We start from the raw sequence: 24,962 nt of genomic DNA, 5'->3' as shown, positions 1-24,962 counted from the left end.
GGACCATGGCGAGGCCTGTTCTGAGTGGTACCTGTCCTGTTAAACCGCTGTATGGTCTTGGCCACTGTGCTGCAGCTCAGTTTCAGGATCTTGGCAATCTTTTTATAGCCTAGGCCATCTTTATGTAGAGTAACAATTCTTTTTTTCAGATCCTCAGAGTGTTCTTTGCCATGAGGTGCCATGTTGAACTTCCAGTGACCAGTATGAGAGAGTGAGAGCGATAACACCAAATGTAACACACCCGCTCCCCATTCACACCTGAGACCTTGTAACACTAACGAGTCACATGACACCCGGGAGGGAAAATAGCAAATTGGGCCCAATTTAGACCTTGTCACTTAGGGATGAACTCACTTTTGTTGCCAGCGGTTTAGACATTAATGGCGGTGTGTTGAGTTATTTTGAGGAGACAGCAAATTTACATGTTATACAAGCTGTACACTGACTACGTCACATTGTAGCAAAGTGTCATTTCTTCAGTGTTGTCACATGAAAAGAGAGAATCAAATATTTACAAAAATGTGAGGGGTGGGCTCACTTCTGGGAGATACTGTATGTGTGTGTGTGTATATATATATATATATATATATATATATATATATAATGTGTGTGTGTGTATGTATGGCAGCCCTGGATGTCACTGCTATCCCTAACAGTCAGGAGGGCAGTCTATCTGGAAGGGGTGGTGAGGATAGTGCAGGAAGGCCTAGACAGAATAATTTGTCGCCAGGATTGCCTCATCCGAATGGTTTGCTGTCTCCCTGGTGCCAGGGTTCGGCATGTGGTGGACCAGGTTGATAAATTACTGGGAGGGACTGGGCATGACCCAGCTGTCTTGGTTCATGTTGGAACCAATGACAGACTACATGGAAGGTGGAGGCTCCTTAAGAATCAATTTAAAGAACTAGGCTGCAAGTTGAAGGTAAGGAGCTCCAAGGTGATATTCTCTGAAATATTACCTGTGCCATGCTCAACTCAGGAAAGACAGGGGGAGATTAGAGAACTCAATGCATGGCTGAAGACCTGGTGTAAGAGGGAAGTATTTGGGTTTCTAGAGCACTGGGCTGACTTTTCATTGGGGTGCTAGAGATGGTCTGCACCTAAATGGAAGGGGATCTGCTGTGCTGGGGGAGAGGTTTATGGGGAGGCTGGAGAAGTATTTAAACTAGGATCGAGGGGGGAGGGAGAATTAGACTATAATGGGGTAGTTAGATCAGACAGAGGTCAGTATTTATTGGTGGGTGGAATGGGGAAAGATGGGGGGAGGGCTATGGCAGATGATAAGAAGGTTCCCATGTTACAAACAACCAGTGGTATTGGTACCATTTGTATGAAAATAAAAAATATGAAAACTACGTGTGAACAAGGTGTCAATGAATTAAAGTGTTTGTTCACCAATGCCAGAAGTCTGCCAAGCAAAGTAGGTGCGTTGGAAGTTTTGGTGCATGAAGAAAACTATGATTGAATTGGTATTTCTGAATCGTGGCTTCATTCTTCACATGACTGGCTATGTTCTCTTTCGGAGAGACAGAGTAAATAGGAAAGGTGGTGGTGTTTGTCTTTATGTGAGAAGTGATCTCAGAGCAAGTGTGAAAGAGGACATAGTTGATGGAGAGTGTGATGAGCCTGAAGCATTATGGGTGAAACTGCACATGGGGGTGCGTGCTACAAAGGTATTCATTGGAGTTTGTTATAGGCCTCCCAGTGTTAATGAGGAGGCGGAGACTCAGATCCTTGCACAGGAGGGCTGCAAGGGCTGTGACAGTGATAATAATGGGAGATTTTAACTACCCGGAAATTGACTAGAGTAATGGTATTGCAGGAACAATGTGAAACAGTGATATGCGAGCGCTGAGTATAGTGTAAAACATCAAGCAAAATAAGCAGCCAGCAAAAAAAGAGGGAATACATTGAATCCTCCAATAATATACAAAATAATCAAATGAGAATGCAGCGCTAAGATGTACAGATAAAAATGCATAAATAAGTAGAAGTCTTAAAGGTAATAATCAAAAAGGTGCAATGTGATAATCGTGGTTCACTAGATGGCTGTTGAGTTATCGTGACTTCCGTGGCTTGTGAAGAATGAGTATACAATGCACTAACCAGATAGCACAAAATTATGTGCGTTGGAGTAAATAAGACCTACTCCAAGGTGCTCTGGAAGCGGGAACTCTGAAAACAGGTGAAGTTGTCAGGTGGAGTTGAGTCGCTAGATGTCATCAGACCAGGGCAGATTTCCTCTTTCCAGTATAATGTATATTCATCAGATTGGATGCATCTTGTAGTACCGATTTCAGCCACCGGGGGAATGATACACTTAAGTGTGAGTCGCCTACTATGGTGCACCTTGAAGGAAGGGGGGCTCAGAGTATCCCAAAAAATGAGCCCAGAAAAGAGAAAAAGCTCCAATAGTGTAGTATTTATTAAATATGGGGAGTAACAATCAAAAAACACAGTAAAAAACGGACACTTACATCCATGAATAAAGCAGAGTATGGCAAGTCAGTAATCCATTGACAGGGGAGTCTCTCTGACGCGTTTCGTGTAATAACACATTTTCACAGGGCCCTTTGGAGTAGGTCTTATTTACTCCAACGCACATAACTTTGTGCTATCTGGTTAGTGCATTGTATACTCATTCTTCCCAAGCCACGGAAGTCACGATAACTCAACAGCCATCTAGTGAACCACGATTATCACATTGCACCTTTTTGATTATTACCTTTAAGACTTCTACTTATTTATGCATTTTTATCTGTACATCTTAGCGCTGCATTCTCATTTTATTATTTTGTATTGCAGGAACAGTTGAAGGGCAAACATTTTTAAACCTACTACAGGACAATTTTATGGTACAGTTTATAGAGGCCCCAACTAGGAATGATGCTCTGCTGGACCTGGTAATCTCAAACCATGCAGAGCTTATTACGAATGTCCACATAAAATAACATCTGGGTAACAGTGACCATAACATGATTTCAATTATTGTTAGCTGTAAACAGTGAGCACATACAGGAAAAATAAAAATTTTAAGAGAGATAATTTTCTAAGGCTGAGAGCCGCTCTCCAAGACTTAGACTGGGAGGGAATATTGGCATCGATGAACACAACACAGAAATGGGAGTTCTTCAAAAAGACTGTATGTGAACACACTGCAAAATATATGCCCATGGGCAACAAGTTTAAAAGGGTAAAAATCAAACCTATGTGGCTTATGGCCAAAGTTAATAAGGTTATAGATAATAAGAAAAGAGCTTTTATTCAATATAAAAATTTAGGAACATTATCATTGTTTAAACATTACAAAGATTATAAGAGAATATGCAAAAAGGAAATAAAGGCGCAAAAATAGAAAATGAACGACAGATTGCAAAAGATAGCAGGACCAACCCAAAAAAATTCTTCAAATATGTTAATAGTAAAAAGGTCCGGTCCGAGCATGTAGGCCCTTTACAAAAAAATCTAGAGGGGGTGACTGGGGACAAAGAGAAGGCAAATTTATTTAATACTTTCTTCAGCTCTGTATATACAAATGAGCATGGGGGAGCTCTTGTCCATAATGGGCGTGGTACTGACACAGCTCCAGATGATCCACATTGGCTCACAATTGATATGATCCAAAAATAATTAGACAGAATAAAGGTGAATAAAGCGCCTGGACCGGATGGCATACACCCACGGGGCCTTAAAGAATTGAGCTCTGTCATTTCAAAGCCATTGTTTCTAATTTTTAGGGACTCTTTAATGACTGGCATAGTTCCACTGGATTGGTATAAGGCCAACGTGGGGCCAGTATTTAAAAAGGGGTCAAAATCTTTACCAACTAATTACAGACCTGTTAGTGTAACCTCTATAGTTGGGAAGATACTGGAATGTTTAATAAAAGACCACATAGATGAGTTCTTGCTTCAAAAAAAAGTATTTTAAGCAACAGACAGCATGGATTCATGAAAGACAGAAGTTGTTAAACAAATCTGATTTCTTTTTATGAGGAGGTGAGCAAAACCTTGGACAGAGGGGTGGCGGTGGACGTGGTATACTTGGACGGAGGGGTGGCGGTGGACATGGTATACTTGGACAGAGGGATGGCGGTGGACGTGGTATACTTGGACAGAGGGGTGACGGTGGACGTGGTATACTTGGACAGAGGGGTGAAGGTGGACGTGGTATACTTGGACAGAGGGGTGACGGTGGAAGTGGTATACTTGGACGGAGAGGTGGTGGTGGAAGTGGTATACTTGGACGGAGAGGTGGTGGTGAACATGGTATACTTGGGCGGAGGGGTGGGGGTGGAAGTGGTATACTTGGACGGAGAGGTGGCGGTGGAAGTGTTATACATGGACGGAGGGGGTGGCGGTGGTATACTTGGACAGAGGGGTTGCGTTGGACGTGGTATACTTGGATGGAGGGCTGGCGGTGGACGTGGTATACTTTGACGGAGGGCTGGCGGTGGACGTGGTATACTTGGACAGAGGGGTGGCGGTGGAAGTGGTATACTTGGATTTTGCAAAAGCATTTGACACAGTTTCCCACACACAGCTAATGTGTAAGGTACAGTCTATGGGCGTGGAAAAATTTGTATGTAAATGGATTGAAAACTGGCTAAAAGATGGTATTCAGAGAGTAGTGGTTAATGATTCATACTCTGAATCAGCCAGATCTAGCCTGTCCGATGTGGGGGTGCAGTAAAAAATGTCAGGGGGGCAGAGGATGTGACGTCAGCAGGGCAGGATATTGAAGTCAGTGTACAGGGGTCAGCAGGGCAGAAAATAGGGTCAGCAGTTTTTAGGACAGAGTACAGAGACCATTAGTTTGAAGGGCAGTGTACAGTGGGTTATCAAGGCAGTGCACGAATTTAGAAGGGCAGTGGACAGAGGTCAGCAGCGGAGTGTACAAAAGGGCAGTGTACAGGTGGTCTGTAGGACAGGGGTCAGCAGGGCAGAGAACGGGTCAACAGAGCAAATGACAGAGGTCAGCAGGATGGAGAATAGGTGTTATCAAGGTAGAAGACAGGGGTCAGCAGGATTGAGGTGTTATCAGGGCAGAAGACGGGTCAGCAGAGAAGAGGATTGGGTTTACTGGTGGCAGATCACTTTGCAGAGCTTCTACTCCCATCCCCACACTGCACATAGCCTGGGCACTCAGCCAATCTCTTCCTCCCCACACAGGACACAGCTCGGATCGGATTCCCTTACAGACATAGCCTAGATGTGCAGTGTGTAGCTGGCTACTGCAGCTGTGCTGCCATTCAGATCTGGGAATTTCACAGGTCAGAACTGCAACATAACAGTCAGCTATACACTGTGCAGATTGAGGCTATATCTGTAAGGGATCCGATCTAAGTTATGTACTGTGTGGGGTGGAGGAGATGTGTTGAGTGCCCGGTGTGTAGTTCAGGCAATGCTTGGACAAGGTCACCTAGCGCCTAGAGTGAAGACGACAAACTGCTCCTGTGAAGTGTGAACATCCTGTCTTAGCATAAATTCCTAACCATCAAAAAAAAAAAGACTGCACTAATTAGTAGACTCTCCCCCTAAGCATTAATTCCATCTGCAAGCTAAAATTCTTTCACCCAAAACATGCTAAAATCCCCCTCCTCTCAGGTTCAAATCCACCCTCCCAGTACAATTGCCCTCCAATCCTGCCTTCCAGCTCAAATCTCACACCAATTTCCCCCTCCTAGCACAAATCTCCATCACCCCCAAAAATCACCCCTCCTAGTACACATTTTCTTTCTTCTCAAATTTCCCATCCTAGTACAAATCATCTCCCGCAAATTCCCCCCTCCTATCATAAATCCCCCCCCAGTCACCCCTATTAGCCCAAATTCCCCCACCCCCTCCTGGCACAAAGGTCCCCCCATCACAGCACAAATACTTTCCCCCCAATCCCCCCTTCTAGAACACATTCTCCCCAATCCCTCCCAATAGCACAAATCCTCTCCAATACCCATTTAGTACAAACCCCCTGAGCAAAGATTTCTCCCAAACCCTTCTGGCTCAATTCCCCCAAACCCCCTCCTAGCACATATCATCCCACCATCCCTTCTTTTAGCCCAAATCCCCCTCCCCTTCTTGCACAACACCCCCCCAGTTCCCACCAATCCCTTCATCTAGCACAACCCCTTACAAATTACCTTTCCCAGGACAAATCCCCCCTCCTAGCAAAAATCCCGCCCCCGCCAATCCCCCCATCTTACCACAACCTCCCAGCACAAAAAGTTCCCCCCATCTAGAACAAATTCTCCCCAGTTCCTCCCCCTAGCACAATCCCTCCAAATGAACCTTCCCAGGTCAAATCCTCCCTCCCTACCTAAATCCCCCCAGCCCCCCCTCCTAGCATAAATCTCCCCCAATACCCCCTTAGTAAAAACCCCTCAGCACATACATTCCTCCCAATCCCCCCTTTTTGTCCTAATTCCCACACCTTCCTTCTTGCACAATCCTTCCCCCCTCAAAACAAATTCCCCTCAATCCCCCCTAGCACAACCCCCTACAAATCCTCCCTCCTAGCACAAATGCGGGGAACCTGAGAAGAGGAAGATCCAGGCTGCTCTGTGCAAAACCACTACACACAGCAGGTAAGTATAATGTTTGTTATAGAAAAAAAAAAAAAAGAACCCTTGGAATCGCTTTAAGGCCTTAAAATGATTTTTATTTCCATGTGCAAGAAAAAATTAAAAGTGAAAACAAAAGGAACAAGGAGCGCCACCATCTAAGTGTAGACTTCATTAAAAACAATAAAAGGGTTAAAAGATGCACTTACATTAGCAAAGGAAAAGAATGGATGGGGACAATCTGCTGCCCTCTGCCAGAAAGTTGCCAATGGGAAGAAAGTTTACCTTCCAACATGACAATGACCCAAAGCACACGGCGACAATGAGTGCCCCTAGTGGTTGGACGAGAAAAAGGTGAATGTCCATACATGGCCTATTCAGAGCTCAGACTTCAACCCCATTGAAAATCTGTGGAATGACCTGAAGCCGGCAGTCCACAGTCACCATCAAATGTAACTGAACCTGAGCAGCTCTGCAAAGAAGAGCGGGCAAATATCACAAAGTCTAGATATGCAAAGATAGTAGAGACATCCCAACAGATTTAAGGCTGGAATTCAAGCCAAAGGGGGTTCGAGAAAATACTGACACAATGGGGGGTTAAACCTTTTCCAACTCAGTCATTTTTTTTTTTTCAATTTTATTTTCTTTCTGCTATGTTGATGTTCTATTCTTCACTTGGATGTTGTAAGTAGTAAATACAGCTAGATAAAACAAAAATGGTGTCTTCATTTCAGGCTGCAAAAGCAACGAAATGTGATTATTTTAACCCCTTGGTGCTGGTGCCTCCCAGCCCTTTAAGGGTTTTGGGAGGTGGGGTTTTAGGGTTATGTGACCACCGTGATTCGCCGCTACATGATCGGGAAAGGTCCCGATCGAAAGAGACCAGGTCCTTTCCGTGAGTACTAGACATGTATGCTGGGTGCACGAAGGGCGCACGCTCTCAGCACGTTTTTCTTAATTGCAAGCAAATGTGCGGCTACTCGGTGTCAAGGCCCAGACGCTGGGAGGCCACACTTTTTCCTGCGGCTGGCGCAAAGAGGTTAAAGGGGGGGGATTCTTTTCTATACCCACTGTATATCTAGATCGTATTTCAATGCATTCAATGTGATTTGTAGGTAGCTGTTTGCAAGAAATGTGTTCATTGTATTAAGAGACGTATACGAGCATATTGTAACTTCAGTTCATGTGATTGTATTGCCGTTTTACAGAACTATTCACAGAAGTAAATTCAGTTTTGGAATGAAACAGCACTTCGTCTGTCAGTTTTATAATCTAGCAGTCGGATAACCGTTAGTAGGAGAGCATATACAGGAGACATGGAGATCGGCTTTCATGTTCATGTTATAAAATGTTTCTCAGAGGGGCATTTCTACTAAAATGCACATGGTGGTAATATGGAATATAGTTGGACAGGATGTAGATGTCTGTGCAGCCTCTACAGACAGGAAGTAATGTAAGGTGTAGACAGGAAGGGATGTAGGGTGTAACAGGAAGTGATGTAAGGGTAGATAGGAAGTCATGTAGGGTGTAGACAGGAAGTGATGTAAGTGTAGATAGGAAGTCATGTAGGGTGTAGACAAGAAGTGATGTAAAGTATAGACAGGAAGTCATTGTAGGGTGTAGAAAGGAAGTGATGTAGCGTGTAGACAGGAAGTGATGTAAAGTGTAGACAGAGACGTAGGGTGTAGACAGGAAGAGATGTAGGACGTAGACAGGAAGTGATGTAGGGTGTAGACAGGAAGTGGTGTAAATTGTAGACAGGAAGTTCCAGGTGAGAGGCGAGCCAGGAGGAAGTAGAGAGGAGACATTGCTGGAACTGTTATCAGAGGAGGTAATGAGACTTCATTCATGCCTTGGTTATCTCTGGCCTTGACTACTGCAACCCTCTTCTTTCTGGCATGAATCTATACAGGATATCCACCCTTCGGTCCATCATGAATGCCGCTGCAGCCTCGTTCACATTTGGCTGATGTGCAAACGCGGGCACAAACATGCAAAAAAAAAATGCACAATGCCTTTGCAGTGCCAACGTTATTTAACCACCTCCCGTCCGGCCGTTGTATATAAATGGCCGGACGGTGGCAGTGCAGGGTCGGGTGGCCGTTTATAAACGGCCTCCCCGCACCCTGCTTGTGCACGCTCCCTGGGAGCGCGCAGCACCGCTATCCGGTACCCGCTGTGTCCTCCGTACACAGTGGAACACCAATCGTCGGACAGGACCTCTGTACGAGTTCTTAATGGCTGCAGGATTTTTTTCTTTTTTTTACTAAAAATATAACGGAATACATTTTGGCCAAGATTTATGATGAAATACTATTTATTTGCAAAATTTTATAAGAAAAACACTTTTTTTCAAAATTTTTGGACATTTTAATTTACATAGCAAAAAAAAATAAAAATCCCAGTGGTGAATAAATACCACCAAAATAAAGCTTTATCTGTCTCAAAAAAATGCTAAAAAAATTCATATGGGTACAGTGTTGCATGACCACGCAATTGTCATTCAAAGTGTGACAGCACTGAAATCTGAAAATTGGCCTGGACAGGAAGGGGTTAAAAATGTCCAGACTGGAAGTGGTTAATGGCACCCCATAGGCGGGTAGCAGAAAAATGGATGTCGCAAAACGCACTTGGCTCAGCGCCAAAATATAGTACATACGATTCTTTGTCATGTTTTTGGAGTGGAGCCTATTCAAATGAATAGCCGTGCTACAAAAAATGGGATGCAGTAGCGTCGCTCAGATGTGAATGGGACCCGCCAGGCTCATCTACCTTACTAACTAGTCCGTGGCTGCTGCTCAACTCTGCCAATCCCTTCACTGGCTTCCATTAGCCCAACTTACACTCACCTGCCACTTTATTAGGTACACCTGTTCTGTTCAATTGCCTCGTAACACAAATTGCTAATCAGCCAATCACATGGCAGCAACTGCATTTAGGTATCTGGACGTGGTGAAGACGACTTGCTAAAGTTCAAACTGACCATCAGAATGGGGAAGAAAGGATGTTTAAGTGACTTTGAACGTGGCATGGTTGTTGGTTGTTGTTGTCCTCCATAGTCACTGTGCTGTCCTTAACCGCCTCCCGCCCGCCATATAGTATTATGAAAGACGCAAGGCGGTTCTCTCGTTCTGGGAGGATGTCATATGACATTCTCCCAATTCTAACCGCGCATGCACGGCTCCCGGAGTGCGCGGCGATCGGCGGTGCGCTGTGTCCCTCGGACACAGCGGATCATCGATCCACGGAAAGAGCCGAAGATGTCGACTCGGTCATGTGATCAGCTGTGTCCAATCACAGCTGATCGCATGTAAACAGGGAAATGCCGGTTATCGGCATTTCTATCTCCACAAGCTGTCACGCTGACAGAGGAGAGGAGAGCCGGTAATCGGCATTCCTCGGAGGGGACATGTACACAGATCATCAGAGCACTGATGATCAGTGTGCCCTGATGATCTGTGTAGCCCCAGCAGCGCCACCTGTCAGTGTCCATCAGTGCCAGCTCTCAGTGCTCGTCCATGCCACCTGCCATTGCCCATCAGTGCCACATCAATGTCACATATCAGTGCCCATCTGAGCTGCCTTTCAGTGTCAGTGCCACCTATCAATGCCAGTCAGTGCCCCCTATCAGTGCCAGTCAGTGCTGCCTATCAGTGCGAATCAGTGCTGCCTAACAGTGCCAGGCAGTGCCACCTAGCAGTGCCATATATGAGTGCTGCCTTTCAGTGCCCATCAGTGATGCCTGTCAATGCTCATAAGTGCCACCTACCTGTCAATGCCCATCAGTGCCACCTACCAGTGCCTCCTCATCAGTGTCCATCAGTGCAGCCTCATTAGCGCAACAAAAACTAAGAAAAAAAAACTTTTTTTTTCAAAATTTTCACTGTTTTTTTTTGTTTAAGAAAAAAGAAAAAAACTCAGCCAAAAATACCACTAAAATAAAGCTCTATATGTTACAAAAAAATGATAAAAATTTCATATGGGTACAGTGTGGTATGACAGTGCAATTGTCATTCAAAGTGCAACAGCGCTGAAAGCTGGAAATTGGCCTGGGCAGGAAGGGGCTAGAAGTGCCCTGTAGACTAGTGGTTAAAGCCTTATGCAGGCCATACACGGGTCAAATTCCAAACAAATTTTCTTTAGAAAATCAGAAATTTCATGCATTTTGTAATCCGATGCCGTCACAATGAATTTCGAAATTTTGTGCATTTTGTAATCTGATGCTGCCAGCATGGATTTCAAAATTTGACCAACCAAGCCTTTAATTTCACGTCATGTTGCTACAGAAAAGAATTTTCATGGCCAAGAATTTTATTTTCTTTCCAAGTCAGCGCATTCTCATTTCTTTTTTCATTGCATTTCTCGCATGATTCTCCCATCATGGATTAGAAATGCATTCATTTTTCAAAAAATTTCCAACATGTCCGATCACTCAGATTCGATGGTCGCTTGAAAATTGGCCGTTACCATGGCCCATTAATAGTGTGAAATTTGAACAAAAATTCTTAGAAAAGATTTTCAAAAGAATATTCTTTTGGAGTTTGACCCGTGTGTGGCCGGCGTTAGTTTAGTTTTTTACAAAAAGAATAGGCATAAGGGACATTACTTATTTTCATTGTGATGTGTCCCTTGTGCTGCTGTGTCCTCCTTTAGCAGAGATCTTCCTCCTTCGATGTCCCCCCTGCAATCTTCCCCTGCAGTGGGGATTAATGGAACTGAGGGAGCAGTGACAGGTTGTCATCAAGAGTGCCTGGCTATTCCCACTTATTCCACCCATCTCCTCCATTCATAGAAGTCATACTACAGCCTCGATGAATGTAACATCTTTCAATGGATGAGGCAGACATTTCAACCATCTGTGCATCCTACATTCATAGTTTACATGCTACAGCCATTAATGGAGGAGCTGAGCAGAAAGGGAGTGCGTAGTTGGGCACTCTTGATGACAGCTGCTTACTTCTGTTAACCCTTGCCACACCAGAAGATTACAGTGGGAGGGGCATCGGGAAGCAGGTTTTTGCTAAAAGCGGACACATCAGCACAAGGGACACATCTGGGGGGGGAGGCATGTTTCTGCTAAAAGTGGTCACATCAGCACAAGGGACACATCTCCAGGGGGGGCAGGTTTCTGCTAAAAGCGGACACATCTCAGGGGGCAGGTTTCTGCTAAAAGTGGACACATCAGCACAAGGGACACATCTCGGGGGGGGGGGGGGGGCCAGGATTCTGCTAAAAGTGGACACATCAGCACAAGGGACACATCTTGGGGTTATAGGTTTCTGCTAAAAGCGGACACATCAGCACAAGGGACACATCTCGGGGGGGGGGGGATAGGTTTTGCCTAAAAGCAGACACATCAGCACAAGGGACACATCTGGGGGGGGGACATGTTTCTGCTAAAAGCGGACACATCAGCACAAGGGACACATCTGGGGGGGGGGACATGTTTCTGCTAAAAGCGGACACATCAGCACAAGGGACACATCTTGGGGGAGCATGTTTCTGCTAAAAGCGGACACATCAGCACAAGGGGCACATCTCGGGGGAGCAGGTTCCTCCTAAAAGCGGACACATCAGCACAAGGGACACATCTCGGGGGAGCAGATACACATATACAGTAGTGTTCAAAATAATAGCAGTCAGACATCACTAACCTGATCAATCACTGTTTTTGGTAGAAATGATATTTCTACATGGCAAATAATTTACTAGCAGGTGTAGTAGAGTAATAGAAATCCAACAGACCCAACAGTCATGACATGCATGCTGCTGATTCTGTGTCATTGAATCACTAATTGAAAGGGGCATGTTCAAAATAATAGCAGTGTGGAGTTCTATCAGTGAGGTCATTCATTCTTTGAAAAACAGGTGGCAATTATTGCCCTTATTTAAGGAAGGAAGGCAGCAAATGTTGTACATGCTGGTTACAGTGCATTACCTTGATTAAAAAGTTGATTGGAGAGTGGAAAACATGTAAAGAAGTGCAGAAAATGATAGGCTGCTCAGCTAAAATGATCGCAAATGCTTTAAAATGGCAACCAAAACCTGAAAGACGTGGAAGAAAGCAAAAAACTACCATTCGAATGGATAGAAGAATAGCCAAAATGGCAAGGACTCAGCCAGCAATCAGCTCCAGGAAGATCAAAGAAGGTGTAAAGTTACCTGTGAGTACTGTTACAATTAGAAGACGCCTATGTGAAGCCAAGCTATCTGCAAGAAGCCCCCCCAAAGTCCCACTGTTGAAAAAAAGACGTGCTGAAGAGGTTACAATTTGCCAAAGAGCACATTGACTGGCCTAAAGAGAAATGGCGCAACATTTTGTGGACTGATGAAAGTAAGATTGTTCTTTTTGGGTCTAGTGGCCAGAAACAGTTTGTCAGACGACCCCCAAACACTGAATTCAAGCCACAGTACACTGTGAAGACAGTGAAGCATGGTGGTGCAAGCATCATGATATGGGGATGTTTCTCATACTACGGTGTTGGGCCTATTTATCGCATACCAGGGATCATGGATCAGTTTGAATACATCAGAATACTTGAAGAGGTCATGCTGCCTTATGCTGAAGAGGAAATGCCCTTGAAATGGGTGTTCCAACAAGACAACGACCCCAAACACACCAGTAAACGTGCAACATCTTGGCTCCAGACCAACAAGATTGACGTTATGGAGTGGCCAGCCCAATCCTCGGATCTTAATCCAATAGAAAACTTGTTGGGTGACATCAAAAATGCAGTTTCTAAAGCAAAACCAAGAAATAGAGAACTGTGGAATGTAGTCCAATCATCCTGGGCTGGAATACCTGTTCACAGGTGCCAGAAGTTGGTTGACTCCATGCAACACAGATGTACAGCAGTTCTCAGAAACAGTGCTTATACAACTAAATATTCATTAAGTGATTCAAAGGAAAGCAAAATCTTCAAACATTTTTCAGTCTATATAGTGAATGTTTGAGTTTGTAAAGAAGAATACAAACACTGCTATTTTTTTGAACAGTCTAATATTCACTTTTCTTCAATTTTTTTAGAGAAACAACACAAATTTGATCTATTTTTCTTCATGTTTTGATTTGGAATAGAATGTGTAGTGTTCCCAATGCATTTGTGTGTATGGAAATAAAAGCTATTAGAAGGATTTTGAGCTTTATTCACTTTTTTGAACACACTGCTATTATTTTGAACACAACTGTATAAGGTGTCATAGTTTTTTATGCTCTCCCTAATCTACGTTTATAACAATAAGACATGTATATTCCGATCCACATGTAAACGAATCTAACATCTGTTGAAACCCAATAAAAGCTGTCTAATCCATTAGGATAGACTGCTAAGGCTTGAAGGAGAAGTATGGACTAAGCTCTTTTAGCTGTACTTCTCCCGTGGATCACAGGAGGGCAGTTCGTTCTGCACTCCCACGACACAATTCTAGCTGACATCACTCAGCTGGTCCAGGATCGAGGATTGGAATCCACAACAGAGTCTGGAGCTGCACCTGGCTGAGCCTCTCAGGGAGTCACTGAGAACCTAAACCAGCCGCTCCCTCCTCCTCCACAGCCCAGCACTCCAGTGAGTGCAGAGCAGAGAGCGGTGACTGACAGTCACCACTCTCATCTCAGAGCAGCGATGAGAACTCAGAGGTCATGCGATCGCTGCATTTTCACACTTTGAGCTGGCAAGGAACAGATGCAGCATCGGACTACTGCATCCACCTAGGTAAGTATAATTTCTCTTCTCTTTTAATCTCTTTCAGAGGTCATTGGTTGAAAAGTGAAAATGCCCCATAAGTGACCCTGAAGATTTCCAATGCTCTTCAGATCTTCTCCTCCATCCAGAATCAGGGTGACCAATGACATCACAATTACCTCACAGCTGTATCCAAGAGCAAATCCATTTAAGAAGCCAAAGGAGGAATCCTTGTTATTTTTTCCTGTCCGATAATCTAATACTAAACCAAATGAGTCCTGAGACACAACACACCCAACATGGAAAATGGATCTTGTGATCCAGGAGGCCAAAGGGTAGGAGATTCCCTGACCCCAAGAATCATAGCAAACACTAAGCAGTCCAGATGATGTGTTCTCACTGGGGACCTTCATATTACCCTCCCTACTTCTTACAAATAATACAAACCAAATAATTCTCTGTTATCAATGTTGTCTGTCTACACAGAAACTATCACAGATGACGTGACTGCATGAATGAAGATGGAGGGGGATCCAAGACACATGACTGAGAAGATATTAGGATTTACCCTGGAGATCATGTACCTGCTGACTGGAGAGGTGAGGAGGCTTCTGGGAGGTCACATGACATCCCTCTTATCTCTGTCAATAAAACACAGACCTGACCAGAGAGGTGAGGAGGATTCTGGGAGGTTACATGACACCACACTTATCTCTATTAATAAAACAGACCTGACCGGAGAGGTGAGGAGGATTCTGAGGGGTCACATGACATCACTCTTATCTCTATTAATAAAACACAAAGCTGACCGGAGAGGTGAGGAGGATTCTGGGAGCTCACATGACATCACTTATCTCTATTAATAAAACAGACCTGACCGGAGAGGTGAGGAGGATTCTGGAAGGTCACATGACATCACTCTTATCTCTATTAATAAAACTCAAACCTGACCAAAGAGGTGAGAAGGATTCTGGGAGGTCACATGACATCACTCTTATTGCTATTAATAAAACACAGATCTGACCGGAGAGGTGAGGAGGATTCTGGGAGGTCACATGACATCCCTCTCATCTCTATTAATAAAATACAGATCTGACCGGAGAGGTGAGGAGGATTCTGGGAGATCACATGACATACTCTTATCTCTATTAATAAAACACAGACCTGACCAGATAGGTGAGGAGGATTCTGGGAGATTACATGACATACTCTTATCTCTATTAATAAAACACAGACCTGACCAGAGAGGTGAGGAGGATTCTGGGAAGTCAGATGACATCCCTCTTATCTCTATTAATAAAACAGACCTGACCAGAGAGGTGAGGAGGATTCTGGGAGGTCACATGACATCACTCCTATCTCTATTAATAAAACACAGACCTGACCGGAGAGGGGAGGAGGATTCTGGGAGGTCACATGACATCACTCCTATCTCTATTAATAAAACACAGACCTGACCGGAGAGGTGAGGAGGATTCTGAGAAGTTACATGACATCAGTCTTATCTCTATTATTAAAACACAGACCTGACCGGAGAGGTGAGGAGGATTCTGGGAGGTCACATGACATCACTCTTATCTCTATTAATAAAACTCAAACCTGACCGGAGAGGTGAGAAGGATTATGGGAGGTCACATGACATCACTCTTATCGCTATTAATAAAACACAGATCTGACCGGAGAGGTGAGGAGGATTCTGGGAGGTCACATGACATCCCTCTCATCTCTATTAATAAAATACAGACCTGACCGGAGAGGTGAGGAGGATTCTGGGAGATCACATGACATACTCTTATCTCTATTAATAAAACACAGACCTGACCAGAGAGGTGAGGAGGATTCTGGGAAGTCAGATGACATCCCTCTTATCTCTATTAATAAAACAGACCTGACCAGAGAGGTGAGGAGGATTCTGGGAGGTCACATGACATCACTCCTATCTCTACTAATAAAACACAGACCTGACCGGAGAGGTGAGAAGGATTCTGGGAGATCACATGACATCAGTCTTATCTCTATTAATAAAACACAGACCTGACCGGAGAGGTGAGGAGGATTCTGGGAAGTCACATGACATCACTCTTATCTCTATTAATAAAACACAGACCTGACCGGAGAGGTGAGGAGGATTCTGGGAGGTCACATGACATCCCTCTTATCTCTGTCAATAAAACACAGACCTGACCAGAGAGGTGAGGAGGATTCTGGGAGGTCACATGACACCACACTTATCTCTATTAATAAAACAGACCTGACCGGAGAGGTGAGGAGGATTCTGGGAGGTTACATGACACCACACTTATCTCTATTAATAAAACAGACCTGACCGGAGAGGTGAGGAGGATTCTGAGAGGTCACATGACATCACTCTTATCTCTATTAATAAAACACAAAGCTGACCGGAGAGGTGAGGAGGATTCTGGGAGGTCACATGACATCACTTATCTCTATTAATAAAACAGACCTGACCGGAGAGGTGAGGAGGATTCTGGGAGGTCACATGACATCACTCTTATCTCTATTAATAAAACTCAAACCTGACCAAAGAGGTGAGAAGGATTCTGGGAGGTCACATGACATCACTCTTATCGCTATTAATAAAACACAGATCTGACCGGAGAGGTGAGGAGGATTCTGGGAGGTCACATGACATCCCTCTCATCTCTATTAATAAAATACAGACCTGACCAGATAGGTGAGGAGGATTCTGGGAGATTACATGACATACTCTTATCTCTATTAATAAAACACAGACCTGACCAGAGAGGTGAGGAGGATTCTGGGAAGTCAGATGACATCCCTCTTATCTCTATTAATAAAACAGACCTGACCAGAGAGGTGAGGAGGATTCTGGGAGGTCACATGACATCACTCCTATCTCTACTAATGAAACACAGACCTGACCGGAGAGGTGAGAAGGATTCTGGGAAGTCACATGACATCACTCTTATCTCTATTAATAAAACACAGACCTGACCGGAGAGGTGAGGAGGATTCTGGGAGATCACATGACATCAGTCTTATCTCTGTCAATAAAACACAGACCTGACCAGAGAGGTGAGGAGGATTCTGGGAGGTCACATGACATCACTCCTATCTCTATTAATAAAACACAGACCTGACCGGAGAGGTGAGGAGGATTCTGAGAAGTTACATGACATCAGTCTTATCTCTATTATTAAAACACAGACCTGACCGGAGAGGTGAGGAGGATTCTGGGAGGTCAAATGACATCACTTATCTCTATTAATAAAACAGACCTGACCGGAGAGGTGAGGAGGATTCTGGGAGGTCACATGACATCACTCTTATCTCTATTAATAAAACACAAAGCTGACCGGAGAGGTGAGGAGGATTCTGGGAGGTCACATGACATCACTCTTATCTCTATTAATAAAACTCAAACCTGACCGGAGAGGTGAGAAGGATTATGGGAGGTCACATGACATCACTCTTATCGCTATTAATAAAACACAGATCTGACCGGAGAGGTGAGGAGGATTCTGGGAGGTCACATGACATCCCTCTCATCTCTATTAATAAAATACAGACCTGACCGGAGAGGTGAGGATTCTGGGAGATCACATGACATACTCTTATCTCTATTAATAAAACACAGACCTGACCAGAGAGGTGAGGAGGATTCTGGGAAGTCAGATGACATCCCTCTTATCTCTATTAATAAAACAGACCTGACCAGAGAGGTGAGGAGGATTCTGGGAGGTCACATGACATCACTCCTATCTCTACTAATGAAACACAGACCTGACCGGAGAGGTGAGAAGGATTCTGGGAGATCACATGACATCAGTCTTATCTCTATTAATAAAACACTGACCTGACCGGAGAGGTGAGGAGGATTCTGGGAAGTCACATGACATCACTCTTATCTCTATTAATAAAACACAGACCTGACCGGAGAGGTGAGGAGGATTCTGGGAGATCACATGACATCAGTCTTATCTCTATTAATAAAACACAGACCTGACCGGAGAGGTGAGGAGGATTCTGGCAGGTCACATGACATCCCTCTCATCTCTTTTAATAAAACACAGACCTGACCGGAGAGGTGAGGAGGATTCTGGGAGGTCACATGACATCCCTCTCATCTCTATTAATAAAATACAGACCTGACGGGAGAGGTGAGGAGGATTCTGGGAGGTCACATGACATCACTCTCATCTCTATTAATAAAATACAGACCTGTCCGGAGAGGTGAGGAGGATTCTGGGAGGTCACATGACATCACTCTCATCTCGTAATAAAACACAGACCTGACCGGAGAGGTGAGGAGGATTCTGGGAGGTCACATGACACCACTCCTCTCTATTAATAAAACAGACCTGACTGGAGAGGTGAGGAGGATTCTGTCATTCTAACATGATATTACTATTGTTTTTAACAGAGTTTTCGTCCTGTGAAATCAGAGGATCATGTGACCATCACAGTGCCTCCATGTGACACCCTAAAACTTGAGAAGGACAACATGCAGAAGATCTTAGGAGTCACTAACAAGATCATTAAATTGCTTATGAGAGAGGTGAGCATGCTGGGAATTCTGGGACATTTACAGACGAGCTTGTTTCATACCTAAAATGTTTTATTATATATTCAGAGCGGGAATTATAATATTTTTGGTAAAGAAGAATATAAAGAGCAGGATGAGAAGTTCGGTGCTATGAGCGAGTTTTCAGAAAGACACAAGGATGTCACAATAGAGCCATCTAATAACAGGAACCAGCCAGGGAGATGTGACAATCTCATAATCCCTCCTCATAATCAGGTAAATCATTAACAATTAATGGTAGCTACAGTATATCCTATTCTGTACATTGGTTCAGAGGTGTAACTAGAACCTTCAGGGCCCTGATGCAAGAAACCATTAAGGGCTCCCCTGACCCACTGGGCCCTTTCCATCGGTCCCTGGGCCCTTCCCAATGATTCCATGGCCCAATACTCTTGCAGTGGGACCCTTTCCTGCTGTCTTGGACCCTCCACAGATTGTGAAACATCAGGGCCTGGTTGCAAGTATGACCCTTGTGACCTGGTAGTTCCGCCACTGTCTCACCTCCAATGATCGCACACACACAGGGGTCACCTCCACCGAGAGCCTCCACTGATCTCACACACAAGACTCGCCTCCACCGAGAGCCTCCACTGATCTCACACACAGGGCTCTCCTCCACCGAGAGCCTCCACTAATATCACACACAGGGCTCGCCTCCACCGAGAGCCTCCACTGATCCTGGAACCCTTAACTACGGCAGCAGGATTCTTTCTTTCTTGGGAACAGTGGTGTGGGAAAGTGACTTTTCTTTCCACAGTGGCAGAATGTCAGGGCCCGGTCGCAAGTGCGACCTTTGCGACCCTGGTAGTTCCACCACTGCATTGGTTCCATTTTACACTTTAAATATCTTTTTGTTATTTATTCAGAAAGGAAACCTAAACTATGATAAGGGGGTTCTGCACGGAGGAGGGTCTGCACGGAGGGGGCTCTGCAAAGGCTGCATGTGCTGTTCTCAGCAATCCTATTCGGCAATTAGCAGGGGAGCTTCCACTGATCTTGGAACCCTTAACTCCGGCAGCAGGATTCTTTCCTTCTTGGGAACAGTGGTGTGGGAAAGTAGCCTTTCTTTCCACAGTGGCAAAACGTCAGGGCCCGGTCGCAAGTGTGACCTTTGCGACCCTGGTAGTTCCGCCACTGCATTGGTTCCATTTTACACTTTAAATATCTTTTTGTTATTTATTCAGAAAGGAAACCTAAACTATGGTAAGGGGGTTCTGAACTGAGGAGGGTCTGAATGGAGGGGGCTCTGCAAAGGCTGCATGTGCTGTTCTCAGCAATCCTATTTGGCAATTAGAAGTAGAGCTTCCACTGATCCTGGAACCTTTAACTCCGGCAGCAGGATTTTTTCCTTCTTGGGAAGAGTGGTGTGGGAAAGTGGCCTTTCCTTCCACACGATTCTTTCCTTCTTGGGAACAGTGGTGTGAGAAAGTGTCCGTTCCTTCCACAGTGGCAAAACGGCAGGGCCCGGTTGCAAGTGCGACCTTTGCGACCCTGGTAGTTCCACCACTGCATTGGTTCCATTTTACACTTTAAATATCTTTTTGTTATTTATTCAGAAAGGAAACCTGAACTATGGTCATTTTATTGTGAAGGAAGGGGTAAAAGAGGAGTATAATGAAGATGGTGTGATGGAGGAGTCCAAGGATCTCCACGTTAAGATGGAGCCATGCAGTACCAGAAACACACGAGAGAGATGTCCCCGTCCTCTGAATTCACAGGATTGCACCCAAAAAGATCACAATTCTACACACCATGATCAGGTTGGTGGAATGGAGCACCTAAGCCGAAGAAACGACTCAGCAATGCAAGACCCCACACGGTGATAATTTATATGTGGTCTCACATTTTTAAATCTTGTATTTTCCAACCATTTTGTTGGTTTAGGGTGAAGATCTGAGAGATACAAAGGTTGAGATTAAGGCAGAAGAAGACGGGACGTATGTAAAGGATGATCAGCGGTCTATGAAGGAGGATGGAATTACAGGGACATTTATAGAGGAGGACACTCCTATAGAGATCAGCACAGGTGGGTCAGAAACATTACATACATTCCTCTCTTCATACTATAGTTACATAGTTAGTCTGGCTGAAAAAAAGACAAAAGTCCATCCAGTTCAACCATTTAAACAAATACTACTCACTGATTGGTCTAGACAGGGGTGTCAAATTGAATTTTATCACGAGCCACATCAGCATTATGGTTGCCCTCTGAGGGCCTGTTGTATCTGTAAGACTAGATGTCCAGATTACCTAATCCCTCTCACCCTCATCAGATGTCAACAGCCCCCTTCTCATCAAAAGTCAAGAGTCCCCCACCTTCCCTTACATCACAGTGTACGCCCCTTACCTTGTGCTGCTGCTGGGGATGGAGCTGGGAGGCAGAAAGTTCAGGGTCTGGAGGAGGACCAGAGGAGGGCTGGAGTCTGCTGAATGCTGAGACCAGGGGAGGTATCTACCTCCCCTGGTCTCAGCATTCAACAGACTCCAGTCATCCTCTGGTCCTCTGAGGGGGTGCTACGGCAGCACAGAGAGGTGCAGGGTCTGTAGGAGGAGTTCTGTCCTCCTCGCTGCGACTGACTGGAGACGAGGGGTGCCGCAGCTGCAACAGAGGTTCTAGGGCCACATGAAATGGCCTAGCAGCCAGATTTGGCCCGCGGTCCTTATGTTTGACACGTGGTCTAGAGTTTGTGGGGGATACTGAGAACAAATGTCCTGTCATAAGCTGGCAATGATCACTTTCCTGAACTGTGTTACTTGTCCTGAAACATTCTGTAAGTTCTACCAGAATCAGGGGTAGGCAACCTTTGGCTCTCTAGCTGTTGTGGAACTACATTTCCCATGAGGCATTGCAACATTACAAAACTGACAGTTACAGCTATGACTTGCAGAGGCATGATGGAACTTGTAGTCCTGCAACAGCTGGAGAGTCGCAGGTTGCCTACTCCTGTACCAGATCGATGTCAAAGCCTCTTATGATGCCAAATTCAAGAAAAAGGTCCTTCATACATGCCATCGTATCTTATACTTTCAATGGTAGAGGAGAGCTGTAGGGATCTGCCATGCTTTATTGATGTTGTACATTTCTTGTGATAGCAATAAAAGTGATTAAAAAAATTAAATGGACAGTATGAAAAAAAATTGAATAGAATAATAAAAAAAAAATGTAACCTCTTCATGCCGGCCGAACGCAAATGTGCGGCCTCTCGGCATCTATGCCTAGACGCTGAGCGGCCGCACATTTGCGTTCTATTAAAAACGGACATATGTGCTGAGAGTGCACGCCCTGCCCGCTCCCAGCACACGTCCGGTACTCACAGAAAGGTCCCGATCTCCTCTTTCGATCGGGACCTTTCCCGATCATGTGACCGCCGTGACGGCGTGTCACACCGGTCACATGACCCTAAACCCCACCCTGCCTCCCAGCTTCTGAAACTCTTAAAGGGCCAGGAGGCGCCGGCGGGAAGGGGTTAAAGCGCCCCTGTCCCCCTGTGCTGTGTGGTGTTTGCATCACACATGTGAGGTATCGCCACAAACGTTATAGCGAGAGCAAAAATTCTAGCTGTAGACCTCCTTTGTAATTCTAAACTGGTAACTATGGTAAAAATGTTGAAAGCATGGCATATGGAGACTTTGAAGCATCATAGTTTGTGGCCATCCCGCAAGCATGCGCAATTTTAAAGCATGACATGTTAGGTATCTATTTAAGCGGCGTGACATCATCATTATATATGGTGGGTTTTTTGCATTAAAATTCAATAAAGTTTTTTTTTTTAAATTTCGTTTGCAAAAAAACGTTGCGCAAATACCGGTGTGACATAAAAAATTGCAACGACCACCATTTTATTCTCTAGAGCCTCTGCTAAAAAAATTATCATATTTTAGGGTTCTAAGAATTTTTCTAGCAAAATAAAATACTGATTTTTACATGTATAAGAGGAGTGTCAACATTATTTCTTTATTTCAGGTACTTATATATCGCTGTCAATTTACGCAGCGCTTTACATATATATTGTACATTCACATCAGTCCCTAACCCTCAAGGGGTGTACAATCTAAGGATCCTAACTCACATTCATACATACACAGGGAAAATTTAGACAGAATACAATTAACCTACCAGCATGTCTTTGGAGTGTGGGAGAAAACCCACACAGACTAAGGCAGAACATGCAAACTGTATGCAGGAGGCGCCATGGTCGGTAATCGAACCCATGACCCATTTACTGCAAGGCAGATGTGCTAACCACTAAGCCACTGTGCCACCCATTGGCCCACTCTGCAAGCGGTTAATTTATATGGGGGAGGGGTAGAATGTTGGATGATTCAGAGGACCCATTTGCAGGTAGTTTTGTTGTTCAGCAACTCCATTTATAACATTTGTATCATGTTTTTTTTTTTCTGGATTTTTGGTTGATATTCTGTCCCTATCATTTAAAATACACTGATGATAAAAATGATAGAACCTTCATTTCTTTGTAAGCGGGCCAACTTACGAAATCTGTAGGGGATCAAATCATTATTTTACTAGGATAGATGAGTGGAAATATCATCAATTGAAACGTTTCATTGGGAATCTCCCGAAACCACTGAGATTAAAAAAGGATTGTTTGAGAGGTTGCTGGAGACACGAAGGGATGGGAAGCACGGTATTGCCAAAGTATATAGAATACTCACTGAATTAGACACGAACACAAAGTTAATTTTTATAACAAAATGGGAAAATGATATGGGTGAGGTCTTAGATGAGGATAAACAGAAAAAGATGTTTAGACTGATTCACGAAAATGTAAGTATGAGAGAGGTGGAATTAAATTATAAGTGTTTGACAAGATGGCACATTACACCGAGTGTTGAGCATAAGATGAGTGGTGAGAATTCAATGTGGTGTTGGAGGGGATGTGGAGAGATTGGCACAGTTTTTCACATGTGGTGGGAGTGTCCGAAAATTCAGGCTTTTTGGAAGTCAATAGTTAAACTGATTGAGATAATAACTGGGATTGACACAGGGTTAGACCCAACGATATGCCTCTTACATAATATCGAGTTATCAGTAATTAAATATAAAGAAACAGGTATATGGTACTATTTAAATGCTGCTAAAGGTTTGATACCCAAGTTCTGGCAGAAAACAGAGGTGCCGAAGGAGGAGGATTGGGTTAATAGAGTGAACCAGACTGGTAGGATGGAAAAACTTTACCATATACATGAAGACAATTTGAGGATTTACTATACGATATGGGAAAAATGGGAAAAATCTGAAATGAAAGAGAAATATAGGAAAGTATAAGTTAGGATAATAGAAAATGTCTCCTTGCTTTAAAGAGGAAAGAGTGGTTTAACATGCAGAGGGGTGGGGAGAGGAAACAGTTTTTATAGGGAGTAATGTAGAAATGTTTCGGATATTTATCTGTGCTATTGTTTTTCTTCTTGGTGAAATTTGTAATAATATGAAAAATTAATAAATATTTAAATTAAAAAAAAAAAAAAAAAAAACTGTTGGGCCAAAAAAATATAAAAAAAAAAAAATCATTATTTTCCCCGCTGTATTTTTTTTATTTTTACACTGTCACTGCAGGCATCACTCCAGTATAACCACTGGAAGTCCAGCGACGTACGGGTACGTCTCTGGTCCGGAAGTAGATAATCTATGGTCTGCTTAAGTCCCGGCTTAGGTGAATCAACCTTTTCATGTCAAATAATAATCTTTATTTTTTCAGTGCATGGGCGGGGCTACAAGAGAACCTCAGAGGACTGCCTCATTTTGACTCCAGACTGTAAATCAGAAGATGAGGACATCACACAGTATTGTCTAGGAGAAAACCCCGCTTCCCCAAACTCCCATCCTGAGGAACCTCTGAATGTAACGGGCGGTGCTGTCCTTCACACAGATAAGAGGTGTTCCTGTACTGGTGGTCATGTCCATAGAAGATCTCACATGGGCCAACGGTTGTATTTCTGTCCCGAGTGTGAGAAATTTTTTATCTCAAAACTCCATTTGGATGGACATCAAAGCGGCCACGCGGGTGAGAAACCTTATTTCTGCCTGGAGTGCGGGAAATGTTTCTTGGATAAGTCCAATCTTACCAAACATCAGAATTCTCACATGGGCGAGAAGCCATATTTCTGCCCGGAGTGCGGGGAGGGTTTTTTGTGG

General features: G+C 44.1%; 1 protein-coding gene across 1 annotated transcript in view; it reads left to right on the top strand.

Moving 5' to 3' along the window:
- LOC149466156 (uncharacterized) overlaps window positions 1-24,962 on the top strand; it is a 67,461-nt gene that overhangs the window by 39,306 nt on the left and 3,193 nt on the right. The window lies entirely within an intron of this gene.

The sequence above is a fragment of the Staurois parvus genome, unplaced genomic scaffold (genome assembly GCF_062004578.1).
Source record: "Staurois parvus isolate SC_StPar_1 unplaced genomic scaffold, SC_StPar_1.0 ptg000132l, whole genome shotgun sequence".
Taxonomy (NCBI): Eukaryota; Metazoa; Chordata; class Amphibia; order Anura; family Ranidae; genus Staurois; species Staurois parvus.
The sequence above is the reverse complement of the archived record's forward strand: the minus strand, read 5'-3'. Positions and strand labels throughout refer to the sequence as shown.